Raw genomic sequence first — 27,029 nt, 5'->3', positions numbered from 1 at the left:
CACTAATGGCTCAGTTTATGCCTCCCACCCTTGAACAAATAGAGGAGCAGCCTCCAGAGAGGACAATATTCTGCCATACACACATTCCACACATACGAATGCAAGCAACATGCTGGGAGGTGAAAGAAAGCAGAAGAGAAATGGCTGCCTCCATGCAGGAAAGGGAATACATTCAAGCAAGTTGAATCACATAATATGGATGCTGAGTGATCATGATATATATTAATTGTAACAGCGAAAGATCACAGCCCAGATCAGATCTCCATTTCCATTGTGCTAGACATACTGAGACAGATCCATAAGCAGAGCTTGACATCTGAACAGGCAACGCAGACAAAGCTGGGAGAAGACAAAGTCGCTGAAGGAGCCAGCTACCCAGGGACAAGAGTCACATGCCCCTGTTTTTAAGTCCCATAAAGCCTTGATTCTCTTCTGGATTTGAGACTATTGCCAAACCTAACAGAGGTTTTCAGCAATCTTTTTCAGATTTGCTCTCAAAATATCTTTTCAGATTTGCTTTCTGGTTGATAGCGGTATAGGTAAAACCGGCTTTTTGACTCATTTGTATTAGGATCACGAAGAAATCCCACTTTATATTCCACCTGGACCTTTGGCAATGTCTAATAACACTATTGTGTTTCTTTGACTTAAAGCTTTTGGTTTGTTCCAAGGGCTGACAAAATGCTAATCCTTGGACTGGAGACCACAACATCAGAGAACATTAGCAACATATATTATCAGAGGTGGCATACAACATGTAGTAGTTTAAAAGTGGATGCATGTGCAAAGGCTTAAACAGTCTCAAAACAATTCTGTCTCCTCACCAAAACTAGAAACTTGTAACAGCCCAGAATGATGTTTCTGTTAAGTCTACGAGCATCGGTAACTCCTGAAATGGCCTTAAAACATACAAATTCAAAACTCAGGCTAAGAGAAATTAAAGGTAGCCTCCAAGCTTACACACTGTCAAGACTGAAGTGCTACTATCAGTCACTGTTTAATTTTTGTGGGAGTCATGTTCAGGTACCAGATAAATGAAGGCACTGCACAGCCACATAACAAAATACAATACTGTTCCCACATTTACCTCAGTGGCTGTATTTCACAAGACTAGATCAGGTCTCTAACTGTGAAGCTAGAAAATGTCACCATCCCACCCACCTCTGGCCCAGTGCATCATGTCTTCTTTCCCCCACCATGTCTCACCAACAGTCAGAAGCACCTGCTGTGTCTTCCCACATTGCTGCCTCATGAAGTAGCCTGTGTCCCCACACTCCCTCCACTCAACTAGTTCAAAGAAGAGGCAGGAACATGAAATAAAAATTATGTTTTATGTATGAGAAGAGGACCATAGCAGGCACCCCTTCTCAGGTAAGAATTCTGAAGCAGAAACCCAGATACCCAGCCCTCACCTTTCGGGCACACCCTTATATTTAGTGTTTCCTACTTACTCACTCTGGACTATTCCCCATAATCCAGACTGTGCTCTGAGGTGCCTAACTTTCTTCGAGACCCTGGAAAAGAATCCAGACACCCAAACCAGGCTTCTGTCAGAGTCCACAACACTTGTATTTGAATCTGAATTGTAGATTCTCAGTGTTATTTATGGAGTGACACCTAGAATCAGCAACAGAACAGAGGTACATCCTCATGCTTAAGATCTCTTGCTCTGCTGAAGCCTGAGGTGATATTCCAGCATGCTGAATTTCAGAGCTGGAGTCTTTCAACCTATCTTACAAAATTCGCATATAGTTTTGAAAAGTGATCCAGTTTAGACCTAGTATACCTGAATCACCACCCTATTAATTCTGCTCTGAGAGCATTACAACCCTGCTGAACTAAGTTAACACCAGACTGAAAGAGCCCCTAGAGTTTTAAGTTATTTCTTCTACAACTATACACTCCCCAAGCATACACTGCTTATTTACAATAAAACTTGAGATCTCTAGGTAGCCCATTAGCAATCATTTTTTATTCTTTCTCCTAGTCCTCCATTTCTACTCTCACAGACCTTAACCTTTGCTGAAAACATACTCCTTAATACTACTACTGTATTTTCTTAGCATAAAAAAGGCCCTATTTTAGCTTTCAAAAGAAACTGAACTGACACACTGCTAATCATAAATATCTTTCAATTACACCTGATCTTCTCCTCCTTTTAAAGGGCCTCCTCTTAGCCCCACCTAGTCTATTTATATAAAAAATACATGTTATTAGGGTAGTTATAGGTAATGGTTACGCAGAAGATGTTAAGGCAGTTATGTAGCTTTTCTAGGTGCATTTTTGATTCAGAACATGTAATGATAGAAAGTACAGTTATGAAGACATAAATCTATATGGGATGACAGGTGAATATATAGCAGGGGATACATGTTCTGCAGCTTGTTCACTATATATTGAAACAGCTTTTTCAGTTCTATACAGCTAAAAAAGAAAAACTTCAAAAAATAAAAACCTCAGAACTGTAGTAGTGTTTTATTAGAACTGGTTAGGTATCTCAGTGAATCAACGAAATCTAGACAAATTATAGTTTAAAGATGTCTCTCAAGGTACACTGCAATCAGTTCTTCAGATAGTCCATTTCAGTCCTATAGAACAGGTCTGCTCACATCCTAGTCTTTGTATAATTGTGTAAACTAATTTACCCTTCTTTATATATGTGAAAATATTAAAAACTATTATCAGTTCTGTGCAAAGAGGGTGTTTGGTTCCTGTATCACTCAAATAAGACTTTAAATTCTGTGCTGACTAGAGTTCTGCCATCACAAAAGTTTGCCTGTGTACTGTCAGGTACCAGTTCTTTATTTTAAGAATATATAGTACATTGTTTCCCAATTAGATGCTACACCAATATCAATGAAGTCTTCCTTTGCAGCAAGATAGCAAAGCAATGTTCCAAAGCCTTATTGATTTTAAGAGGGCTTTACTAGGACGGAGAGACCTACTTGTGTGAAATATTATTGGAGTGGAGGCTGGAGATTTGAAAAAGCCTAAAAGGAAGCACCTTTCCTCTAAGGGTTATACGCATTTGCGAGGACTCTGAAGGACGCTTTCTGGTTCGAGTAGTATTGCTGCAGCTATCTTATCCCCTTTGTTGCTGAGAATTATAAGCCTTATCAACACAAATGTACAGTGTTTCATAACGGGGCTTTCAAAGCTGAGCATATGAAAGAAAGTCAAGCTTATCTGATGTGTGCCCAAATGTTCCCAACTCTCAATATGCTAAACTTGCTTCCTTCACTCTCTCCTCCAAGGGATGTAACTTTTGAGTCAAGTTGTAGAAAATTCCCTCTTGTCCAAGATGCATCAAATTATCCACAGTGATTTGGGGGGGGGGGGGGAGGAATTATACTTCTGCTGTGCCAGCATCTGGAAAGCCGCCTGATTGGCATGAATAAAGAGCAGTCTTTCTAATTGCATGTTCAAATATTTTAACTCTGCCTTTGCATATGGAGTAAGCATTTGACTAAGAACAAACAGGAAAAATTCATTCCCCATTACAGCGGTGTTGGAAAGATCACCAATGTTACGATGTCCAGGGTAAAAATTGCATAGGTTTGAAAGCCTTTAGTGTTATAAAGCTTTCAAATTCAGAGAGGCTGAGTTCAAACAAGAAGAAACAGATATATTGCAAAGCTGAACAAATTATTTAATAAGCTATATGTGTTTGCACTGATTAGCTGAATAGACTGAGCAGTTCCAGTGAACATAATGTTATGTACTCAAGTATTCACAGAAATAATTCACAGCCACAAAACCTATTAAGTCTTTTTCATTACAAGGGCATCCTGGGACAAGTCCAAAGAGGAGAGAGCAACAGCAAGGCACTTTATTTTGCCGAATACTATAGCATAGTCATAGGAAATCCGGAGTTGTGTAGCATAAATATCCCTCAGCATACCCTGGTCTCTGATTAGTAGGAAATGAATGACAGCAGTAGAGCTACTCACTTTAATTATCAGTTTTGCCGCATTTCTAATAAGCTCTTAAAATCTAATTTTGGAAGTGGGAGTTTTGTCTCCTGCAGAGAATGGCTGATAGAAATGAGCAAGATTCCAGTTTGTCAAGCCTGGTCATTTTTCTGCAGCTATGTTCTCAGTGATTCGACAGATGAGGGGCAGTGCAGGATTTGTGTAAACTCTAATCCACTTTACCACTATCATTCTACACTTTTCTGCGGATGCAAACCATTTCTACATTTAGAAATGGCCCTGGCAGTTCCAAGCTACCCTGCTAAGGTTGGGGTATTAATGAGAATGACTCCATGATTTCATGCATACCTGTCTATTAGGAGATAGACTGACCATCAATTAATTTCAGACAGCCACTGTGCAGTAATGGTTTTCAGCCATGACTGTGTTGTGAGGATCAGAGCTTGTGACTTAGATACTAGATCAACATTTCATTATGCTACAGGAACCATTCAGTCACTATTTTAAGTACACATTCATAATCACAATTGCTGTAGCAACAGGAATTAGACTGTTGGCTCCTCTCAGCTCTAGCTCCCCTTCCCTCAGGCTTTACTTTCTTTATCACTACGCCAGCAAGAAAAAGCATTAAGCCCTCTCCTCTGGCCAGCTAGGGGTCTTAGGAAGATGTGTTTCAGAACACAAACCAGTTAATGACTCCTGATACAAACTAGTTTTTGAAGGCTATTTGCAAACCATTCGCTATTAAAAGTGGTAATTTATTACAAGGAAAGCTGGGATTTCATGACCAAAAGGGACGTCAGGTCTCTGGCTCTTTCCAGCACATACATATCTTCTTTGGTTTATTAGATCATTGGAGATCAGTAAAAGAGCTCTTGAATTAAAGTTCTGTGACTGTTATTCAATTCCAAATTTAAGAAAGGCATGGAAGGAAGGGAAGCGAGTAAGGAAGTCTTCAAAATCTCCCCTTTCTTTTTCCCTGTTTTCTCTCTTGTGTTTTGTAAAGCTACCCAACCCACAAGGCGGCATTCTGAGATGGCAGTCCTGGGGTTGAGGAGAATGGGAGAGGAGGAAGAAGAACCTACAAGTCAGTGCAGGCCATTTATCAATCTAAATTGATAACTCATGGGAAGCTGTGATTTGTTAAGTGTTAAGGGAGAAAGAGGAAAAAAACCCTGTATGCAGTAGGTACTGTTTACCTTGCTAAAGGCACTTCTCAAAAGGAATGACATTAGAGTAATAAGAGAACGAACCTGACTAGAACAGGTATCACTAATGCATCACATTCACTGAGGAACACTTTCATTGGTACTTGCTCATGTTGCCTGCTCTCAGGAAAGAACCTTACTCATGGCTTCACTGTGAGCAAGAGACAAGCTGCGCCAGGCTGTCCTTGATGTCTTACTGTAAGTGGTAGTTGGGGATGAAGGACATAGCCAGGCTGCAGAACTCTGATGGAAAATGAACTTATGTGTAAGTTAGACTAAATGCATTTTTCTCATTGATGAGAGTAATTACCTTCTACATATAATTAGAAGTGACTAGGGAAAGGGATTCCAATCCAGAAAAAATGTCAAGATTACAAAATATTTTCTCTTCCAAAATATTTCAGTTTGGTAATTGCAAGCTATCCTTTTTGGGTGCTTTACTATCGCTATAATTGAAATTTACAAGTGCAATAAGCATTTAAAAAGTAAAATTGAAAACTTTTCTTCTGAAAATACTGAATGAGGCATTTAAAGTTTTCAATATCCATTTTTAGATACAAAGGATCCAAAACAGACAATATTCTCCTTTACAGGCTCAATGAATTGCTGTTTTAAGAATGTCTCCATTCTTACAGGTACAGGGCAGAAGCATGGATAGACAGCTGAACACTTCAAACCATCTCAAGATAACATTTTCAAAACCTATCTTGATGATATGTGCCTTCCCACAGGGAGGCAGAGAGCATATACAGGAGTATCTCTCCTTTCTATAGCACACTACCATTTTGAGGTCAATGCCAGATGCTGGGTGTTGCTATGGGGTTAGTCTGTACCTTGTGGGGCTCAAGAGCTAATTACCTTTTTTCATCCTCTTGCTATATTTTTGTAGCCCTGAGAAGCTATGTGATTGCTTCCTTTTTGTTCCTCTGCTCCATGTGGAGCAATCGACAGGGATGCATCTGATTCTCTCTCTCCTCATGGGATTAGAGAGTCTGATGTCTCCAGTCCACAGACAGTAGCAAAAGGGAAGCTGCAGCAAGGACTCTTGGTGAGGAGAACCTGTTGGACTACTGAAAATAATTTTTTCATTTCATATGGTTTTTTCTCCCCTGACCACTGCATCTGGAAGCAGAGGTGTGTCAGTTCCTGAGCCATGTTGCTCTGGTAACTTCTGAAACAGCCTTGTTGCCTAATTATACTGTCTCTAAAAAATTCAGACGTTTAGGTCCTCCTCTGAATCAAAGCTCCAAATCATTCAGACTTCACCTTTGCCTAATTTCATCCTCTCACAGCAGTGAAAGCACATTGGTATCATTTTATTTAGTCTTCTAAAGTCATAGAAAGCTAAAGCACTGTGATGCTTTGATGATACTAAAAGCTTTGAAGTTCTTGTTTCCCATTAGTGCTGTCTTCCCTTCACTCCATACTCACAGCCCAACCCGCTGTTGTACATTTCACTTTGAAATACAGCAATCACTGAGGAGCACAACCACCAGCTGACGACTTCTCTTAACAGGGACTGAAAAGGATATGGAACCAGGGCAAAGGAGAAAGTGATAATTAGCTATTTTTCAGCCTGTCTAGACTTGCAGCATATGTAAAAACAAAGTTGTGTGGCCACACACGAAAGGTCCCAACCTTTCTTCTCCTCTTTTGTAATTATACAGCTTTTCCCAGATTTTGGAAGTATTGACGAAACACTTAAAAATCTAAACTAAGCTGGGAAATAATTGTAAACAGCACTAGAAAAAAAACCAAAGCGGCTGAATAACTTGGGAATCAAAAATTAAATGGAAGTCTGATGAAACATGAGGATGAAACTATTTACCCTATACCTTTTGTGTTACTTTGTTCTAGAAGATATTGGCTAGTAGTTAGGGTATTTACCTTTGCTTTTCTGAATATCTGCATTTGATCATTCTTCTAACAGATCCAAAATGGGGATAGTGGTGTTAAAGTCATAGAATCATAGAATGTCCTGAGTTGGAAGGGACCAACAGAGATCATCAAGTCCAACTCCTGTCCCTGCCTTGAATATCTTCCCTGCCTTGAATATTGCCAGGCTTGGTGCCATGACTGCCTCCCTGGGGAGCCTGTTCCAGTGCTCCACTACCCTCTGGGTGAAGAACCTTTTCCTAATACCCAACCTAGCCCTCCCCTGGCACACTTTCCTGCCATTCCCTTGGGTCCTGTCATTGGTCACCAGAGAGAAGAGATCAGCGCCTGCCCCTCCTCCTCCCTTGTGAGGAAGCTGTAGACCGCGATGAGGTCTGCCCTCAGTCTCCTCTTCTCTAGGCTGAACAAACCAAGTCACTTCAGCTGCTCCTTGTACGGTTTCTCCTCTAAACCCTTCACCAACTTCACGGCCCTCCTCTGGACACTCTCTAGTAGCTTTATAACCTTAATGTACTGTGGCACCCAAAACTGCATGCAGCACTCAAGGTGAGGCCGCACCAGCGCAGAGTTGAGAGGGACAGTTGTCTCCCTCGACTGGCTGCAATGCAGGGCCTGATGCGCCCCAGGACATGGTTGGCCCTCTTGGCTGCCAGGACACACTGTTGGCTCATGTTCAACTTGCCATTGACAAGAACCCCCAGGTCCCTCTCTGCAGGGCTGCTCTCCAGCCTCTCGTTCCTCAGTCTGTATATACAGCCAGGGCTGCCGTACCCCAGGTGTGAAATCCGGCACTTGCCCTTGTTAAACTTCATGAGGTTGGTGATTGCACAGCTCTCCAGTCTGTCCAGATCTCTCTGCAGGGCCTCTCTGCCTTCAAGAGAGTCAACTGCTCCTCCCAGTTTTGTGTCATTGGCAAACTTAATTAGTATTCCTTCAAGTCCTGCATCCAGGTGATTTATGAAGACATTAAAGAGTACTGGCCCTCAGATGGATCCCTGCAGAACGCTTCTAGTGAGTGGCCCCAGCCTGATGTAACCCCATTTACGGTAACCCTTTGAGCCCGACCCATCAGCCAGTTGCTCACCCACTGCGGTATGTGTTTATCCAGCTGTACGCTGGGCATCTTGTCCAGGAGGATACTGTGAGAGACAGTATTGAAAGCTTTACTGAAATCCAAAAATATCACATCAGCTGGCTTTCCTTGGTCAACTACGTGGGTAACCTTGTCATAGAAGGAAATCAAATTTGTTAGGCAGGACTTCCCCTCAGGAACCCGTGCCGGCTGGGACCAATAACTGCGTTGTCTTTCAGGTGTTTTTCAATAGCACCCAGAATAATCTTCTCCATAATTTTACCAGGCACAGAACTGAGGCTGACAGGCCTGTAGTTACGGGGGCCATCCATGTTGCCCTTCTTGAAGATTGGGACAACATCTGCCAGCGTCCAGTCAACTGCTACCTCTCTAGATTCTGAAGAACACTGAAAAATCATTGAGAGAGGTCTCACCATGGCATCAGCCAGCTCTTTAAGTACCCTTGGATGAATCCCATCAGGCCTCATTGACTTACAGGGATCCAGCTGGAGCAGCAAGTCCTGCACAGGTTCAGAGTTTATTAGGAGTTTATTATTCCCACAATTATGGTTCTTTAGCCCAGGGCTCTGGGGGTCCCTGAGCCCACCATCAGTGTTGAAGGCCAAGGCAAAGAAAGCATTAAATGTCTCTGCCTTATCTATGTCCCTGTTTGTGAGGTGACCGTGCTCATCAAGCAACAAGCCAATGTTATTTCTAGCCTGCCTTTTGCCATTAATGTATTTTAAAAAGCTCCTCTTATTGTCCTTTACAGTACTGGTGAGCTTCAACTCTAACTGAGCTTTGGCCACATGTATTTCCTCCCTGCAGTGGCAAATAGCATCCCTATAGTCCTCCCATGTCACCTGACATTGCTTCCACTGGCTATATACTTTCTTTTTTCTCCTTATTTCAAGAAGAATATCCGTCATCAGCCAAACCGGCCTTTTGCCTCGCCTGCTTGAGTTCCTACACTTTGGGATTGCCTGCTCCTGTGCTTTTAGGAGGTGGTACTAAAAAAGCAACCAGCACTGATGGACCCCAGCACCTTCAAAAAGAACTTCAGAAGTTTTTTCCCAGGGGACCTTACTAAGCAGTTCCCTGAGCAAACTGAATTCTGCTCTCCTTGTGTCCAGAGTTGAGGTCTTGCTGGGAGCTTTCCTCCTGTCACCATAGATTTTAAATTTGACTGCTTCATGGTCACTGTGGCCAAGGTGGCCCCTGATCTCCACTTGACCCACAAGGCCCTCACTGTTAGTAAGTGACAAGTCAAGGAAGGCACCCTTCCTGGTCTGTTCCCTTAGTACCTGTATGAAGAAGTTGTCATCCAGATGGTTTAGGAACCTTCTGGAAGTCATCCCAGTTATTCCTTTTTTAGAAGTCTGGTTCCCACTGGGAATCCAGAACTTCATTTTAAGTACCTGCCTCTCTCTAAACATTACATTTGGGACCCTGGGTGCTCAGTGTGGTCAATCACAAGCCAAAGAGGGCAAACTCCCAAAAATCAGCTCTTCTCATACTTGACATGAAAACTGTTTGTAACTCTGAGAATTGCTGTTCTCTCTGTTTACATTAAGCATGGCTGAGAATGCCCACCGAAGTCAAACACCAAAGTGATGGCTATCTCCTGAAGCCTGATTAGACTTATTGTCAATCTGTTCATTTCACTCATGACAATTGCACGTTTATGCATGAAGAGAAGAACATCAGATACCTTGGGAACTGAGAAGCAGAATACTTAGTGAGTTCAGAGACTCCTGAATTTAAACGGCAGCTGAACCAGATTTTCAGGATTGCAAGCCTGAGCTTCAGTGTAGGATCTTAAACTTCACATTGATGCCTAAATCCTGTTCTAACATTGATATTTCAAATATAATTTTCTAGCCACAAAATAGTGCATAGCAAACAGATGCTACAAGGATGACAGCACTAAATTTAGTAAATGGGGGAAAGAATAGATATAGTTATGATATCTTTGTTTAAAACCAATTCTGTCTGTACAACCAAATTGATTAATGTATTTCTCAGGTGAGCTGGAAGCAAGAAAATACAAATTAATCAGCACTGCACCATGGTTCTCTGTGCTGTATTGATTAATTACACTACATAACTGATGCAGATTTAATCACTCTGATGGATTTTGGTAGGTATGGCAGTACTTGAAAGCTGCATTTTACAAAATTTATTGATGTTCTACAATCACTTAAACTATTAAAAGATTCCACGGGATGCTTTTTTCTGACAGATCTTGGGAAAAGTCTTCACCAATAATTAACAAGTTTGTGTGTGTCCTCATTGATTTATTTCAATGGAGTGTTTTCAGTGGGTTTAGTTAGGAGTTGTTGCTATTATAACTGCTAAGTTAAAAAAAAATCTGAGATGCCTCCTGAGAGACAGAGATCTTTGTTTACCTCTGCCTAATTGTTGACCTTAATTCATTATAAAATTTATTTTATTCCAGACTGTTCCAAGGAAAACAAAACTTTTCAATAAAAGCCACTTGAAAATCCTAATATTTTCTTGTGCCTTTTATGAACATCCAGGCTTCTTTACAGGGTCTCATCTTCAGAACCCCATACAGCAGTCCATAAAATGAACTGTCACTTGAAAATGAATTTTAGTTTCTCTTGCCATGCAATTACTGCATCTTCAGACAGTAAATCGAAATGAATGCTTTGGTATTTAATAGGAACTCCCCACCTGGCCAGGCAGAGGTCTGTAGGCTGCTTGTTAGTGAATTAAACAAAGATGAAAGGGGGTTAATGCAAGTTCTATCAGGATCTGTGTTTAAATAAGATTTGTAACAACGATTTCCTGATTAACATAAACAAGAAATAAAAAAGACCATGCACAGTTCATTCAGCAAAAATAATGGGATTAATCTGAATTCTATGCCACTCCAAGTATTTCCACCTGTGAAAAACGCTACACACTGAACAGAGTACAGCAAAATCCTTTTCTAGATCTGAATGGTAGCTCTTAGTTCTTTTACCGAGTTCTCCTTCCAGTTTAATTCCCTACTCTATATAGTTTTTTGATAGAGGAGCAGGAGTTCTAGGTTAACAGTCAATAATTTATCATTTTACAGATTGCTCCATTTTTTATCTTATATGCAACATATCCATGACTACCTGGTTGGTACCGACTAGCACCATAGTCATTTGTTGCTTCACAATGACATGTTTAGTTCACTTCCTCTTGCTTCAGCAAATCAATTCCATATCACTTGAATTCAAATTCTGCTTCCTATCTAATGGATTTAGGAAACACACAGCTCTTTTTACCAAATAAAATCAGTGATGGGGATGGGCTTGCATTTAAACATACACATTGTCTCCAGTTGTGCATTTAGAAAATATCCTAAACAAAGGCAGTTTAGAATATCAGATGCATTCAAGAGCAATGAAAATTCGTAGCCTGTTTGTTCAAATCTTTTTTCTGGTCTCTGACTGGCTGAGAAAGCTTCTTATTATACTACTGACTAATGAGAGTCTTCAAAACAGTTCCTAAATTACATTCTCAAGGTGGCAAGCTGCAATAAATTTCACTGAATAGCTCAAAATGAGTCCCTAATGATTTGGAAATGTATTTTCCTATAGCAGGCTTGTCTTTATTTGCTGCCACTGAATACAATCTGCAGTTGTGGGAGCTGAAATGAAAAACAGGAATGTAGGAAAGAATCGTAGAGTCGTTTAGACTGGAAAAGACCCTTAAGATCATCAAGTCCAACCATTAACCTAGCATGGCCAAGTCCACCACTAAACCATGTCCCTAAGCACCACTTCTACTCATCTTTTAAATACCTCCAGGGATGGTGACTCCACCACTTCCCTGGGCAGCCTGTTCCAATGCTTGACAGCCCTTTTGGTGAAGAAACTTTTCCTAATATGCAAACTAAACCTCCCCTGATGCAACTTGAGGCCATTTCCTCTTCTTCTGTCACTCATTACTTGGGAGAAGAGACCAACACCCACCTCACTACAACCTCTGAAAGGTGATTGCAGAGAGCAATAAGGTCTCCCCTCAGCCTTCTCTTCCCCAGACTAAACAACCCCTGTTCCCTCAGCCACTCCTCATCAGACTTGTTCTCCAGACCCTTCACCAGCTTCGTTGCCCTTCTCTGGACACGCTCCAGGAACTCAATGTCCCTCTTGTACTGAGGGGCCCAAACCTGAACACAGTACTCGAGGTGTGGCCTCACCAGTGCCGAGTACAGGGGCACGATCACTTCCCTACTCCTGCTGGCCACACTATTCCTGATACAAGCCAGGATGATATTGGCCTTCTTGGCCACCTTGGCTCACAGTCAGCTGGCTGTTGACCAACACCCCCAGGGCCTTTTCTGTCAGGCATCTCTCCAGCCACTCTTCCCCAAGCCTGTAGCGTTGCATGGGATCATTGTGACCGATGTGCAGGGCCCAACACTTGGCCTTGTTTAACCTCATAGAGCTGGCCTTGGCCCATTGATCCAGACTGTCCAGGTCCCTCTGCAGAGCTTTCCTACAAGATCAAGCAGATCAACACTCCCGTGCAACTTGGTGTCATCTGCAAACTTACTGAGGGTGCACTTGATCCCCTCATCCAGATCATTGATAAAGATATTAAACAGAACTGGCCCCAATCCTGAACCCTGGGATACACCACTTGTTCCCAGCCAACTGGATTAAACTCCATTCACTGCAACTCTTTAGGCCCGGCCATCCAGCCAGCTTTTTTATCCAGAGAAGCATAGGAGCATCCAAGCCATGAGGATACATGCGACGAAGTTTTGTATTATGGAGCAAGGAGTTAATAGCTTCTTTCTCTGTTGTTTCAGTGAAATTACACTGAGGATAGAGTATTTAGTCCTGGACTGCTTACTAACACAAAACAATTGAAAGAACAAAGGGAACCTGGGAAAAAATGGAAATGAAACATATGGAGAGACTGATTTAAAGACAATGATATGATGAATGGACTAGTATCAGTGTTAGAATTCTTGGAACTACTTAATTATGTATCAGTCATGGGCAAAAATGCTCCAAAGAGCATCTGACAAGTGCTCCTTTTTTCCCCATTTCTGAGTTGACAAGCAGATCATGATTTTGTTGAATTAATTTGCTATTCAAACTTATTTCCCAGAAAAATTTAGTGGCTCATCGGCAAGTACTTAGCTGGAAGGATTTGCTATTTGAAATTCCAGCTGTGCTGTTCAGATTTGATAGGCTACAGCAAACACATGGCATGTGTTTGTTCCTGAGAGGATGTGTGTAACATCTCTGCTGGCAAGCTTGCCTTCTAGAATATTTTTTGGAAAGCAGGCACAAAAGGGACAATAACATTGTGTGACAGAACATTGTGTTCAGACTTGCAGGGCATGTTTTCAGGGCATGGTTCTATTTTAGGACCCAATCTTCAAGGAAAAAAAAATTCTTTTAGGTGAGGGGAGTGTCAGCCAGCCGGCACACTAAGAACAGAAGGATCTGACAGGGGAAAGACCCATATGGCCACGATGTAAAGTGTAGCAGGTACTGGTCATAGAGTTATCAGCCATATGGCAACTGAGGCTGATGACAGACACTACATGAGAATCAATAATAAACACTAAATGCATTGGGATGAGTTCTCATTTGCAGAATAGAAATAAAAAGTGAAATTAAGCAAAGGAAAACTAAACAAGATAGGAGGAAGAGTATACAAACCTGCTTCTCATTGAGCCATGGAATTAGCATTTTCAAGAAAAAAGGTGGAAGTGCCACCACTTCAGAAACTAAGAGTGGAAGAAAATACCCTTGTTTTCATCATTGTGAGGGAGATCGGCAAGAGATAATGAAATATCTTTGTGCCAGATTTGCATTCAAGTATACAGAAGAATCAATATTTACAGGTTTTATTTTCAGGCTCCTTCTCCACCCTTGTTACAGAGAGAGTGGAATCTGCATGCAGTGAGTGCATCTAAATGACTTGCAGCTCATTTCCATTTAGAATGTCTGTTTAAATACTGATTTGACCTCTGGCTGTCTTTGGTGTTGGGTAATACATGTAAAATGGTCACCAAGAATTGTGTGTGAAGCACAAGTTGAAAGGAACATACTGTACCTTCTTGACTTTTTTTGCCTGCTTGTTTTATTTTCTCCTTCAGGATGTCAAAGGGAGAGAGGATATAGGCAACAAATCAAAAGGGCAAAAAAGAATCAGGATATTTACAGAACATCATCAGGGAAAGGAAGCTGGGTGCTTCTCATTTCACCATGTAAAAAAATGCACTTTAAGACCGCCCTCCTGGAAGCTAGAATGCAATGTTGTATTTGGTGCTCAGAGACCAGGCTGATGAATTTCAAATACTTGGCTTGATAAAGTAAATAGATTCTTAAGCATCTCAGATCTAAATTAAGTTTTGGTGATAAACTGAATATTTGCCACAAGCAAATGTGATGTGCTGTTTCTTTTTTCATTATTTATAATAAAGCTTTGGGAAAGGTCCTTTGTTTTCTTTAATGTTGACTTCCCTTGTAATACTGGAAACCAGAACATCACAGAAGGGAATGAGAAGTGATTATGCCCATGTATAACAAGTGAAATTCTATGAGCCATCTACCTAATGCAAAGTAAATAGTATTTTTTCAGGTTTGGGGTTTTTTTACTTTTTTTAAACTCTCACTACTTTAAATTTCTCCAGTTAATTATTTTTATATGAGCCATCTCTCAAAGTAAGATCCATTCATAACTATCTTGCAGTAGCGTGGTAAATAATGTAACACCATCTCTATGCTGCCCAGAGTTGTAACAGAAAAAAAGGAGATTTGCACTTGTCTTTAGGTCCAAAATATTCCAAATGCAGTGCAGTTCTCTCACTCTTTACAATACTCCATTTCAAGTTTAGTTGAGCCATAAAGGCTTTCTGCCCACAGGAACCAACACCTTCATTTAAAAGTAGAACTAAATTGCAAATTTTCCTATATGAGGCAAGTCATTAACCTTTGCCAAATCATTACCTCCAGAGATAATTAACAGTGATCTTACAGAAAACCTAACTAATAAAGCTTGCTCTTGAAAAATAGTACAAAGAGCAAATGTGGTCTGCCTCCCAGCTGAGGGACTCGTGTCCCTGGAGAAAGCAAGTTTCTATGGACTTAAAAGAAGGGCAGGTGAAGCAAAAGAGGATTATTTTAATCTAATAAACCTCCAAGCACCAGTGATCCTAAAACCAGGTGTGATGTTAGAGTAGACAATTTATCTTGTTATCAAGTAAACTCCAGGTTACATTAATGAGACCATAATTCTATTAAACAATAATAAGACTTTTCACCAATTACTCAGTAACTAACCAGTCCTGAACATGATGAAATATGAATTTACCCAGTTACATAAGAAAGTTAAAGGTTTAGTGTGGGAAGCCAATGCTCCTGTCTTGTCTATTGACTTCAGTGCTCACTTCATCTGATTTTCTCTCTTACTTGTCTCTAAAATAGATATAAAAATATTGGTTTACAGAAGGATTGTGAAGATAAATTCATAAGAGCAGCGTCCAGCAGGTATAGCATACCTTATGTTCTCTCACCTTCTGGCATTTGCATGATCTTTATGAAGTTGCAGGAACTATAATTTTATCACTCTGTGTAATCCTTCTAGACATTATTTATAAGAATATAGTAATATGTCACATTGATTCATGCTATAACCCTATAAATACTAAAATAAAATACAAAACTCTATGTGCATCAAAATCAAGCAAATTAAAATTAATATTTACTACTGTCAAAAAGGCTTAGCCAACTAATTTTTTACAATAGATTAGGAGACTGACCTGATTTCCAAACAGTGTGATAATAGCCTTTTCCTCCTGATGAATTAACTCAAAGAATAGGGATTATGGTATCAAGAAGGACCAACAACCTCTCTTATTTATTGTGGTATCTTGTGTTACTGCATCTGTCAGTTCCTGAGGGGATAAATAAGTGGAAATCAGGCCATTCATACAAGATAGGTCAACACTTCTCATTAATTCCTCATTCTGTATTGGACCCTTTGAGAAGCAGTATGAAACTTCTCATGTAGTCCATCTACTTGACAAATCACTGTCCTTCCCATATTTGGAGTCAGTTAATTTTGAGTGTAGGGCTGACTGCAGGAAGGGGATTAGATGGGCATCTACAGCATCTCTTCTCATTACAGAGTGTGTAGCACAATGCTCCAAGCAGTATCAATGAGGCTAGGGAAGCAACAGTCATCCTCTGCCTGGGCTTACGCTTCAGTGAAGCCATGCCAATAGAGAACAGCAACAGCTAGTAACACGCTGTGCATTCATAGGAAACCAGGATTGTATTTTAATGTAAAGGCAAGTGCTGGGGCCTCTGCCATTTCTGTTTTAAGCAGATCATCTTCAGCAGGTATGAGCAAGTCCATTTCTGATTGGATAGAGCAAACCTAATTTATAAAACCTGCACAATACAAAATAATGCTCTGCTAATGACCCAAGCCTAAGAAACATGTGTTGTCCACCTTTTCTGCCATTGACTCTTCTGTCTTGAGTAAGACAGTGGCAGATTGTTTTTCTCCATTTTGTGCATGGCTGCCTCAGTGACACCTTTTCTAGATTTGGGCTTCTTTCCTCCATTTATTACAATAATAGTGAAATATATTTCTTTATGCTGCCTTTTATATTTTTGGGCCCTTGGGCCTGTCCAACTGGAAATGAGTGCTTTACTACCATAACCTCTCTTGCTAACAGAACAGCAGTGACAATGAAGTCACAGTTCTATTGAATCTGTTAAAAAAACATTTGTGTAATCAATAACTGCAGAACTTTCAAGCTCCTTAAATTGGGCTGAGTGGTCTTATATGAGCTTCTTGGTATTTGCTATAGTAGCAAATCAGAAAAGTAGCAAAGTAGTTTGATAGATTTTTGTATTTGGAGTTATTCACACGTGCAAGGTGTTTAAGCTGGGGCTTACTGAACTGCCCACTAGCTAATTGTTCGTATAAGCTACATGAGATCTTTAGTCCCAGACTGGATAAATGTTTACATACTTCTGGATCAAAGACTTGCATTTAAAAATTTGACATTGATTTTATTCTAAAGCTTTTGCATGTAGTACCACAGTACCTTCCCATCAGCCAGCTGAATCTCTAGGATATTCCCAGAAAGCTATGCAACAGGTATATGAGCATGTGAAAAGTGAGTACATTCAAAATGTGAGTGAATATTGGCAGAAAATATCCTGCAATATTTTGTTCTTATGCATATGGTAGAAAAGGCTGTAGTCAGGAAGAGAGTGGGGTGGCACAAAGAAAAAAGAAAATATTAAATGCTGGAGTGTCACATTGATGGACAGAAACAGAATGTCCTGACCTTAATAAATAAGCCTAATGCTCAGATGGGAGATGAACACGTATACTGAACTCTTAAAGCTAGAGCAGAACAACTAAAGAATATAAAAAATCCAGGAGGCTGGTTCTGAAAAATTTTAGCTGATGGTAACCTGTAGAGGTGGCCTCAAAACACATTGAATTTGCAACTGTTCTGAATAGTGTTCTATGTAGCCTCTCCCAGTTTTAAGTGTTCCTCTCCTATTTATCTGCCAAAATATTTTATTTTACTCTCAGAATTTGATTCAATGCTACATCAACAGTGAATACATAATTAAGAGTACAATCAATGTCAATATTGAGATATATAAGTTCATTAATGATAAAGAGCAGCTAATGGTATGAATAAGGGATTAGGAAGGAAATTAATACATTCAATAGGGTTTAAGAGATAAATATAGAAAAGCAAGGCTGGAAAGAGTCTCAAGGGGACAGCTATTCCATCCATGATAACAAGCAGAATCCCGTCATGGTCACTATTTGGCCTCCAATGAAAAGAAACTGTTTTTCCCACTAACAAAATTTCATAAGAATTTTTCAAGTATACTTCTAATTCCATGTTGTGATGACATGATGATCTTCCAAATTCTCTCCAGAAAGAAAAGCTAAGATTTGCTGAAAGATATCATTTCAGCCATTTGTTCACATTCTGATTAATTATTCATTTCAAACAGACCTGCCTCAAGTTGTCCTGTTTAGCTCTGGTTAATTCCTCCATTATTAAGCCATAATATTGAAGATGTTTGTCTCTCCTTTTTATATTTTTTTCCCCATAGTGTAGAACAGCTCCAACACAATAATGTGTTTGAGTCTTAGCATAAAATAAACTGATGTTTTAAGAATTAAAGTATTGGAATGAATAAAATTATTGGTCCGAAACAAGTAGAGATGAGGCTTGAACATGATTTCCTTTTTAACTTTTATCTAGCCATCTAAGTTCCTAAGTGAAAATGCTTGGTTTTCCCAAAGAACATTTTTCTGATTATAATGTTTCACCAAAAGCATCTTGAACTCCATTGTATCTATCTGTTACTAGCAGTTTTCAAACTTGAAGTGTGTCTTTCCCAAATTATCAGAACTGCTATCATCCCAGAGAAAGAGCATCCCTGAGTTTTTTAACTCAGCACCCTTTGGTGGTACTTTTCTATGTCATCTGCATGGGTATATATTTTACAGTTGCACTGTACTTTTCTATTTAAAAAAAAAAAAAAATGCCAGTTTTTAAAGTTTTAAGATACACAGAACTCTCTGTATGTTCTAACTAACCAGACCATCTCTGGGCTGATGCTCTCAGGAATAAACAGTCAAAGTAAGGTGAAATTTATTCTGTTTATGTGGAAAAAGCTAATGTGATCTTCTTCAAAACAACTGTGAAATGACCATAAAAGAGGTATAAGAATCAAAAATAAATAGCACCACAGACAGGGCTATGTTGGAAGTAAATCACTTCAGTTTAGTAAAAGTATCTGTGAAAATCCTAGCTGCCTTTCACAGCAGACTCTAAAAGAATCCTCCAGCAGGGTCAGCATTTCTGCTCCATGCTTCTCCCTCAGTGGGCTCATACTAGGGACAAGGGAGACTCAGTCCCCAGTCATGTTGTCCTTTCTGTTCCTCGTTCCACTGCTGGATGCGGCAACAGAAGCAGAGACCTAAGGTTTACACCTTAGGTTACAGAAGGACTTACAGAAACTTCAGGTTTATTAGGTGACAACTTTTTTTCCTGGAGGCATTAATTCAAACCTCACACTCCTATGGAATATAGTATATCCTGAGACTTCCAGGAACCACCCCTGCAATGAGTACAGGGTAGCTGAACTACCAGATGGAGTTACTACCTCATCAATAGAAAATCCCATTGACTTCAGATACCATCAGGGATATAGAGGTATTTAGCAACTTCTGAGAGCTATTGCATTCTGTCAAGAGGTTCCACGTACTTTGCTTTCAAGCAGAAAAATAACTAACCCTTGGGGAGTCTTTTTTCATTTCAAGATACCTCACAATTTTGGACATCACTGGGATTTCTTTGAAATCCCTGTATTTGTAAGTATAGAAGGTGGAAACCAATTAAATAATAGTAATGAAACAAACACAACACAAAGAAAGAAGCATGATCTTCAGTCCTATATGGCAGACTGTAGGAAACAAGCATTTTTTTTATTTATTTATTTTTAGATCTAAAATGCACTGGAACATCTGGCAGCAATGGAAAAGAGTGCAATAAGACAAGCAGTACACAGTGGAAACTGGAAATTAGTAGTAAGACTGCAGAAATCGACCAGATCCATGAACACCCAAACTTTGCATATGTTTAATTCACCTCTTAACTTTTTGTAATTTGGGCCCAGATACTTAAACTTTGGTATAGATCCAAAGAAAATTTAATTAGATAGTGAATCTGACTTGATGAAATTAAATAAGCCAAGTTTTTCCAGTCCCTGAAGATTCAAGAGGAAAAACTTGGCTTACAAGGGATTTTATATTTAATGCTTGCACTGTCAGCTAACCATAGGATAAAACCATCTGCCCAGCTACTGGATGAGAAAAGGTAAAACACACATGTTAATTCACCAACATCAGTGTTCCAGAACTAATGGTCAAAAGAAAAATGGTGATGTACAAAATACACAGACCAGTGTCTCTACAGAATAACTAGTTCATCCTAAACATTGAGGACAGAAGTTCACTTATTGGGAGAAGTGCACAATGTACATGAGCAACTTAAAGATAACCTCTACCTACCAAAACCATGCCTCTATCAGATAGATTACTTCCTTGAAGAAACTTCTTGTTAGCACATATAATTGTATGATAAGCCACATACTACCCTATCCTGGAAAGTATATAGAAAGTCAATCCTCAGACTATAAACTATCCTGGAAGAAGGTCATAACTTGAATCCCTCTTTCAAATTCCCTTTTGTCCTCTTCAAATAAAGATCTTCCTTTTCAAAATGCTCAGAAACAAATTTCTGTGTGCCCACACACACTGAACAGAGTCAGACTGTGCCTAAGGTAAAAATGCAACATCTTCCAATGCATTTCTCACATTCACAACAAAGTATGTTCACCTTGCCCCCATCTCAAAGCTCTTCCAGAATGTAACCCACTTCCTTCAGTGCACTACATGCCATCATAGAAGCTCTGTGGATGAAATCAAACTGCTTATACAGCAGAGTAAACTTTCTCAGAGCAATCAGTAAGTCAGAAATACCCATTTACAAGGAGGATAATACTCTTCAAAAACCAGTCATCTCATCTGATCTGTCAATCTCTGACCTTTCAACCCAGTTCTACAACAGAAATCTACAAAACAACCTCAAAAGACAGGACTGGGAACAAAAACTCATGACTACTGGTACATGCATGCCATGGTTTTAAATCCTGATTTTAAACCCTCCACCTGGGTTCACTTCCAGATGCAGGTACATGATGTGGAAAATGAGCTAGTTCCATCCTGATGTTAGAGTGGCAGGTTATCATGTTTATCATCTACAACAAAGGTATCATCACCTCAGACAAATACTCCTAAGCTGACTGACCTAGACAGCTTTCAGTACCCAGCAGTTTTCAGGGAGCAGCAAGGGCAGCTGCTCCAAAAGGGAAGGTGAGCCAGTAGCCAAGCGTAATAATAAAGTATGCAGGAGCAGTGTCGTAACCGGCAAGGAGGCAGGATGCAGAGCAGCAATTTCAGGTTAGAAGAGAGAGTGATTGAGAGACTGGTCAGGGTCAGACACAGTGCAGTGACCACCCAGCAAGTCTGCAGCAGTGAAGCAGGTCTGAGGCCAAGCCAGGAATTCAAACCAGCAGGTCCCATCAGACTCACAGAGGTGGGAGACTGGGCACAGTCATAGCTGCTACACAGTTGTGGTATGGCCCAGGCAGGGGCAGCGCTAAAGTCTCAGCTATAAGCAGCTCCCAAGGGAAAGGAGGGGCAAGCCCTCTCTTCTGGTATATTCACAACTGTTCTTATCAGCAAAGGAGCTGATCTTGGACTAAGACAGCTGAACTCCATATCTTTGCCAGCTGAACTCCTGGAAGGGGGATGCTCTCCAGGGCCTGAAAACAGTCTTACCAGAATCAGTGTGAGGTGCTTTCTAAACTGTAAATGCCAACTGGTACCCATTTCCAAGAGTTGGAGAAATGTTAAAGGATTGAGAACTGCAACTAAAATCTCAATAATCGGAAAGGGAAATCTTGACCAGAAAGACTCAAACATTCTGAGCAAAACACTATCATGTAAAAATTTCTGGACAGAAATGTGGAGTGTTTCAGGGAAGATAGAATTTTTTAGATAAAACACCTGTTTCCTCTAAGTTTTACTAGGTTGGTTGTTTAAAGACAAATGAATTGATATATTTGGATTCTTCCACAGCACTTGATTTAGCAGTGTAAGAAATTCTGATTTAATGTTTTAATTTCTAAATCTCCCTTTCAGAAGCAAACTTAAGATTCTAAAGTCTTGCATGTTCACTTAAGTAATCTTCAAAAAAACTGATATAGGGGAAAATCTTACCCCAAGACAGCTGGATTCGCCTTTGATACCTTTAAGAGAAAGAAATGCAAAAATGCACTTAGTAGAGAAGACAGACATACATGAAGCACCTCAACTAAAGCTCTTAGGTTAAAAATAATTAAAAAAGGATTCTTTTTCCTTCTTTTTGAAAGATGATGCATTTTCCTTTTTAAGTTTCATTTATTTCACAGTTTTTCAGATGGACATATGATACAGTCATTTCAGTGTCACTCTTTCTTATTTTAACACAGACTTCAGTCTGGCAGGTGCTCATCACAGGCATGCAATAGAGACATTCATTTTCAGAGCACTCCTGTGAGACATTCAAACTGCAGCCACGTACAGTACAATATCATAATATATCCTGTGCATACAGTACCACTCAGGGAAGCTGGAATTCGAAATAAGAGCAGTTGCAGTAAATGTTTTACAGTAAACACATTTCCAGAATAGGAGATAGATAGCACTGTTGAGTGATAGAGAGGTAAACAAAAAGCCATGTTCTTTCAATCAATAAATGAGGTCATGTGGGTGAGTTAAGCTGTGTCTCACCACTGGTCTACCTAGTTCAATATCCTGCTTCTGGAAAGAGCCCACATGTAGTACTTCAAGAGAATGAAAAGCTATTGACAGAGGCCGTCATTAAATGACAGAAGATTCTTGTTTGACCTGTATAAACAACACAGAGATGCATGCTGATCTCAGCATGAGTGAAAGGCAAGGTTCAAAATGCTTCACGAGTTACTTGTTCCAATTGAATGACATCATTCTACTGTCTGCTTTTTCTTCTTACCATTTTGCAAATACTTATAAGCTCATTATATGAGTCATTGCAGCAAATGACTGCAGTTCCTACTGAAAAAAGCAGTGAGAGTCAGCAATCAGAAACTCTTAAAGACTTGTCCCTCTTCTCTGCTTTTAGCCATATTGCTCTTGGCAGACAAGTTAGCACACTCTAAACTGCAAGCTTGGTCTTGTCAACATATCAAACTAGAGTGCTAATCATTAATAACTCGATCTGAAATAATATTGACAGCTGCTTTGCCTTATTACCAATGCCATCTGTGCCCAGCTCCCCATCTTCCCCTTCCTACTGCTCCTAAGCTTTCACTTAAATGTTTTTCAGGCTGCAGCAAGCAGAATGGAAATAACAGCTTGAGCTTCTTGAGAAATATCACCAGCCAACTCAGGGAGCCCAGAAGAGAAGGAATAATACGACTGTAGAGTCCCACTGAGTTTTCAGCATAAGTGAGCTTTATGAATAACATGCTGCCAGATGCCATTTCCTAGTAGTGATCACCTCCACTGTTTCTAAAGACCAATGTCATACGTGTAAGGTGATCAACTGGTCTTATTCTATTTTGAGCAGCACTAAAGCCTCAATAAGACTGATTAGCAGTATCAGCAGCATTTCTAAGTCTCCTTATTATAGTAATAATACTATTGCTTTTATCACAAACTTCTTTCACTCACCCAAGACTGAAGTGAATAAATACTATAGAGAGGTAGCTCCCAGTCTTCCGCTCTGCCACTTGAAGATTTTTTCATTTGTGAGTTTCCAATGTGTTTGCACTTCAGTGCAAACTTGATAATGAGAAAAACACTTGTCCTTGCTAACTAAACTGCATTCCTGTGAACAAATGAAAAATTTCAGTCTTCAGAGGTAAATTTAGCATAACTCATCAGACAAGTTTAAACAAACACTTAACTAGCAAAATTATTTTTAAAATTCTGAAGAAAAGGACTAAGAGTGTTCATTCAAGCCCCCTTTATGGATCAGCTTGACTGTGATTAAAATGGTGAAACAAAATGTGTAAATAGACAGATATTTGATTGCTTTGTGCTAACATTTTTGGAAGAAAGGAAAACCAAAGTTTTTTTTTTTAAAAAAAGCACCATATAAAAGCTTTTAAGTGTGGATGGTTTTTTAAAGTAAATGCATTTTTGACTTTTCAATAATGTTATTTTGAGCAGAGGTGGAACAAGCCCAGAGGTCTACCGTTTCCATTGGAAAAACAAAACTGCCTTGTTTCTAAGTGAATTTGATCACTTGCAATTTTTAATTCAGAAAGAAAATGACAAAATGTGCTTTTTTCATATAAACTCATTCTGAATGCAAAAATTCAAATGCAAATTTGGTCCAAAGCAGAAAGGTCTGCAACAGATGGCAGAAAGTCTTCTGAATGTCAGTTGAAAAGAGGCTGTCAGTGGCAGACAGTGATACCTTCAGCAAATAATAAAGGAAAACCTCTCCAACAAAGGAGGAGTTTAGGTAGCTTGTTAAGAGCACTTATCAGGAAAAGAAGGGAGTGAGCACTTCCTGGCTGAAGTAGATACAATTCTAATGATCCAAGGAAGGGACTGGGAGCTCAGGAAGCTTGTCTGCTTTTCCCAACCTAATTCATCTAATAAAATACACTATCTCTGCAGAACTTGCCTCTATTATATATTTAGAAATCATAGTTTCAGCAACCTCACTACTACCATGCAAGAGACACAATCAGCATGAGGAGAGGGGCTTCAAAAGGATGAGTAGAGGCTATCACTTCTATGTGAGGTTTTGGCAGGCCTATGGTGGCCAGGCTGAAAAAGATGATGAAGGACAAGCATTACTGCAAGTTCGGTGTATGCAATTATCTCACAGGGATGACTGGCCAGGGCTGATGACACGCTGGCAAATCCAACATGGAAAGTTTTTTTAGCTTGAATAGCAGAGGTTGGCATCTGTGATCTTCAGTTCTCAATGAATGACCACGATTTCTGTTTAGTTAGTACATTGTTCATTGTGCTTCCTCAGCACACTTGACCCTTGACTGTATCCATTAATAGTCAGCAGAAAGAAAACCAATCACAATAACTCTGCCTCCTGTGGTATCACCCAACCTCAATAGAAACAGGACCTGCTAGAGGGATATAACGCTTTGAAAGCTGGATTTTGTGTCTCCACCCATCTGTAACAAGACTGAATCCTGCAAAATCAATGTCTGTTTCATGTTACCTAGGCTCTCTGGACCACAATAGGAGGTGTAATAAAGAAAGGACACACAAGGAGAAGCCAGACTGACGAGAACTAACAGCCTACCAGGGCACAAAGCGTGCCCGGGAGCAACTCGCCTCTGACCCTGCTTCAGGATTCTGCAGGAGACTGCAGCTGCTTGTGAACAGCGTGAGACCTGACAGGTCTGCTTTGAAAAAGGAGTAGAAGAAAGGCTCTTTTTCGTTTTGTCATTACTCTGTCGAGCTGTAAAACACTACTTCCCTAGATCATGTTTTCAATACCACACACAAAGTCATCGATAGCTCCTGTTAGTTTTTACAGGTTAAGCACAGGGAACATTTGATCTTATCTCTCAATTCTCCATCCCTTTTTGCCATTCACAGCATTAAAAAATTTAAAAGCCAGCTCAGTCTTTCTCCAGCAACTAAAAGCATGAAAATAAAACTAATTTATTATTTCAATAACACTGAAAACACTTAGGAATAAGGACTGAAAAACCTTTCATTAAGTAGAATCCTAATTAAGTTAATGATTTACATGTTAATGACCAGGTGGTAATCTTTTTTTTTATTATTGTTATCATTGCTTTGGTCTATTTTAAATACAAGGAACTTTATTTATAAATTCTAGTAGCCTCTGATGTGCATACATTTAGATATATTTCCACTAAGCTATCCCTTTATTTCATGACATTTGCAGTTTTAGATAGAATGATTATCCTCTCCCTTCAGGCACACTTTTAATGTCAAAATAAAAGACTTTAGCTAAAGTCTTTAGAACTTTAAACATGAATCTAGGCTTTTGAAATCATACTGGATGCCACGTATGGAAAAGAAAGTGTTGACTATGTCTGTATCTAGTCTAGCCCAAATGGTGTGTTAAGGATGTGTTTATTGAACTTGAAATTTGCCAAAGCACAGACTGACATAAGGTCCAACACCAGGTGTCAAATTGAACAAGCTGAACTGCAAAGATGGATACGGGATTTTCTTTTTCTTTTCATTTCAGTAAAAACCCTAAAGCTCTTTGACCCAACTGAATGTTTGCCTCAGAAACAGCAACTGAAAAAATTGCCAGTTTTTGCTGGAGGGTGCCTGAGGAGGTCATTGAAAGTCAGTCTGTCTTGGTTAACAAAATATTGACTGAATCATCTCCAAATCACTATGAGGAATCTCTTCCCTGTATAGAGGAGGGCTCCTTAATGTAAAGAAGAGCTGAATGTAGACAAATTGACCTTATACCAATATATGATAGACCTGATCTGTCCCAGAGAACTCTCCAGACCTGACATTTTACAGGCTACTTAAATCCTGTCTGTGCTCAGAGTGTGTAGAAACTCCTCCTATCCTTGTAGCAGCTGATGCTTGGGACTCTTCTAGGAAAGTACTCAGTGCCATCTGTCCTGCTGGCCATCAGCCACCTAATACCTTTATGAGACCAGATGGATTAGATGGAAGCTGCTCATCTAGGCAGAGTCCTGGAGCTTATGTGTATAGCAGCCAAGTGCACCCTTGAGTGGTATGCCCTGGGAGTTTGTTCTGGCTTGCTCAAGAGGCAGCCCTGACAGCACACCCAGCAATGAATTCAACAACAAATTATATGGATGGGTGGTCAAAAAAACTGTGTACTTGGTCTTAGGGCCAGAAAAGTGTAAATGCGGTGACTCAGGCTGCAAAGGCAGCACGCCAAATTCTCTCATTCTCCCAGCAGTTTCAGACTTGCTGAAATCTCCTGGGCTGTGTCATGTAGGTGGATGAAGTTATCATAATAGTAGAAAATAGGTCTGGAAGGGACTCCAAAAAGGTATCTAATCCAAGGCAGGACCAACTCATGTTTCCAGTTATAAAGATCTCACAGACATTTTCCAGTGCTTCACTTTCCATTACTGTTCCAAACAGAAAGGCTCTCCTACTGCCTAAATTCTCTGTCCCTTCTCACCGTAAATGTTGCTAGTCATCAGCTGACAGTTTTTTTAAAACTCTAAGTATTTTTAACTTTCCCAAGTGGACTTTCTCTCTGACTAAAACCTTTTGGTCACATGACTGAACAGGGCAGGGAAGAGT

At 39.9% G+C, this 27,029-nt stretch overlaps 1 long non-coding RNA gene across 1 annotated transcript in view; it reads right to left on the bottom strand.

Annotated features, from left to right (window-relative positions):
- LOC135315015 (uncharacterized) overlaps nt 1-27,029 on the bottom strand; it is a 334,179-nt gene that overhangs the window by 110,027 nt on the left and 197,123 nt on the right. Inside the window, exons 5-8 of the long non-coding RNA XR_010374447.1 lie at nt 23,442-23,598; nt 21,969-21,997; nt 15,892-16,026; nt 15,444-15,547 (exon numbers count right to left, since the gene is read on the bottom strand). This is a non-coding gene — a long non-coding RNA (uncharacterized LOC135315015). The remainder of the gene's footprint in view (nt 1-15,443; nt 15,548-15,891; nt 16,027-21,968; nt 21,998-23,441; nt 23,599-27,029) is intronic.

This window comes from Phalacrocorax carbo, chromosome 9, assembly GCF_963921805.1.
Source record: "Phalacrocorax carbo chromosome 9, bPhaCar2.1, whole genome shotgun sequence".
Lineage (NCBI taxonomy): Eukaryota > Metazoa > Chordata > Aves > Suliformes > Phalacrocoracidae > Phalacrocorax > Phalacrocorax carbo.
The sequence above is the reverse complement of the archived record's forward strand: the minus strand, read 5'-3'. Positions and strand labels throughout refer to the sequence as shown.